A 2,596-nucleotide genomic window follows, 5' to 3' on the forward strand; every position below is an offset into this window, starting at 1 on the left:
TTACACTGTTCCTTTCACTTGCCTTCTTTTGCAGCCAAGTATTTGCATGTGAGGTGTGGCAATTTCTCAGGTTCAAGTTTTACAAAATAGCCAACAAGAGTTAGAAGTGGGATCCGGGGAACAGACAGAGCAAGGCAAAAATCCTTTCCTTTTCGGGAATTTTGCTCAGTGCTTGATCTTGTTTCTGCCTCAGAATGCACTTCCGCGAGGGCATCAGGGAAGGTATGCTTCCCTTTTTACAGGCAGTGAAAGCACCTGGTGTAGACAGTTCGTATGATGTACATAAGGAAACACTGCCTTGACCTAGGACCCTGGGCCATGTAGGTTAAGAGCACAGCTGACCAAGCCTGGGAAGTAGGTGTATAGAGCAAATGTGGAGACTGTTTTCTTTTCAGATCATATTCTTCGTCCCGAACTGGCAGAGCAGTGAGTGCCAGGAACTCAGCTTTTCCAAACAAAGTATCTAGGTTTGGAAAACAATACCTTAGACAGGAATCAGAGTGTGTGGAGCTTAAGAGGGAACCAATAAAGAGTGGATAGAGGAGAAGAAACTGGATTAAACGATACAGAAAAATAGATCACACTGCTGAGGAGAGATCACGCAGCGACACTGACAGTGGCTGGATAGCCAGTAGGTGAGAGGCAAAATGAAACTCACAGCTTTGGGTTGTGTAGAACAGAAGAACTGACTTGGAACTGAAGGAAATGTCAATTGTTGGATCCAAAGTAAAACATGGGGCAACACTTCCAGAGTGGCTGTATGCAACCCACCAGCACTTGGTTAGTGACCTCAGTACAAGCACCCACAGCCACAATGGTGAGTAAGGGCCAACAAGGACACCACTATTAGGGAAGGGCTGAGTGTCTCAACCTGGGTCTCAGAGCAGCTCCTTGGTGGCTTCACACTACCAGGTCCCCAGGGTGGATGAGGGATCCACAGGCACGAGAGACTGCTGGCCCTTGGAGAGAAGACGGGGTGGGTCTTAGTTACTTTTCTCCTTGCTGAATCAGAACACTCAAGTTCCAAACTGAATGGAGGCAAAGGTATATTTAGCTCAGTCTGAGGAGGTTTCAGTCCATAATTGGCTGGCAGCAAGGCAGGGTGACCCATGGCAGAGTGGCAACAGTTACTGACAACAGAAGACGTAAAAGCAATAAGGGACCTTAACAGCAGCGGGTGGAAAGGAACAAGATACAGCTTAGACTGCAGCTCCTTTTACCAAGATTTACTAGGTTTGTCTCGAATCAAGATTCTATCTTTTCTGTATGCCATAGAACAATTTTAAAAGACTATTGTGTTTAGTAAATAATGTTTTAGAAAATATCATTATTTCCCCAAAAAAATCAATAAGAGCCTCTAATTGTGCCATTATAAAATTAATCATGTGCAGCATTATGTGAAGGTGAAGCAGTTAAACAGAGAAGGGGGATAAGAAAGGTAATTGCTTTTTGCTATAGGAACAAGCAAATAAATTGTGATATAGTAATATGGGAGTACCTAACTGTCAAAACAAACAAAATACTGCCACTTGCATAAATCAGGATAACAATGTGGAATAACAAGCAAGAGCATTTTAAAAGCAGGTGTAAAAATTCCTGCATAAGTATTAGAAATAGTGCACCATCGCATAACAGCTGTATTAAAACAGGAAGATACAGACTGAAGGACATCTGCTAAACCCTGACTACCCCTGTCACCTAGCTTGGAAAATTTAAATTCAAATTCTCCAGTATTTTAATGAAAAGTTTTAAAGCAGACTTTGTACGTCTACATTTACTGCACATGTGTGTGCCGAGGTCTCCCAGAACTGAGCCGCTTCTGTGGAGGACTCAGATGAGGAGAAACAGGGAGACACCTCAGCCTGGCATGAAATTTGGACCCTGGACACACAGGAACTTCACAGTCAGGCAAAAATAAAGAAATGAATAAAGCCCAGGATAAAGACATTTCTGCCATAAATGTTACCTAACCTGCTACCATGGACCCTGCTCAGTGCTGGGAGTTTTGGTGCCATTCTTTCTCCTCTGCAGAGCGCTGTCAGAGAGAAGGCTTCCTCTGGGAACCTTTCACACTCAGGGATTCCCTTATTCCTGCACAGTGCGCTTTCTGGCTGCAAGTCAGAACTGAAATGATCGTCCCTTGCACAGCTCTGTGAGATGCAGCCTTTCATGTGAGGGCAGAGTGTGCTGCCCGCCTGATGGTAAGTTCCTAAGACAGGTCCAGCGCTGCTGCTGCCAGAGAGCCCACGGGCCTGGGGACAGTGATGGGAAACCAGGCTCCACTGACTGTGGCACTCTCAGGCTGAGGGGGCCTGGAAATGAGGAGCCCAGCATCCTGAGCCTTGGGTGTATGCAAGAAAATGGATTTTATGACACAGGAAGACAACACTGCTAGCCAGCTTCCTCCAGGAAGGGTGTGGGGAGCCCCAGGGCTGCAGAGTCTCTATCCCCTGTCTAGGGAGCAGCAGAGCCCTGGCTCACAGAGAGAACAGGAAGGCCAGGGAGGGAGGAGCTGCAGGGCAGAGGCTGAGGGTACAGAAGGGCTTGAGGGAGGTGGGGCGGGGCGGGGGATCCAGGGGCGGGGCCAGAACTCACA

This window comes from Fukomys damarensis, unplaced genomic scaffold (assembly GCF_012274545.1).
Source record: "Fukomys damarensis isolate Sample0158 unplaced genomic scaffold, DMR_v1.0_HiC HiC_scaffold_23, whole genome shotgun sequence".
NCBI lineage: Eukaryota > Metazoa > Chordata > Mammalia > Rodentia > Bathyergidae > Fukomys > Fukomys damarensis.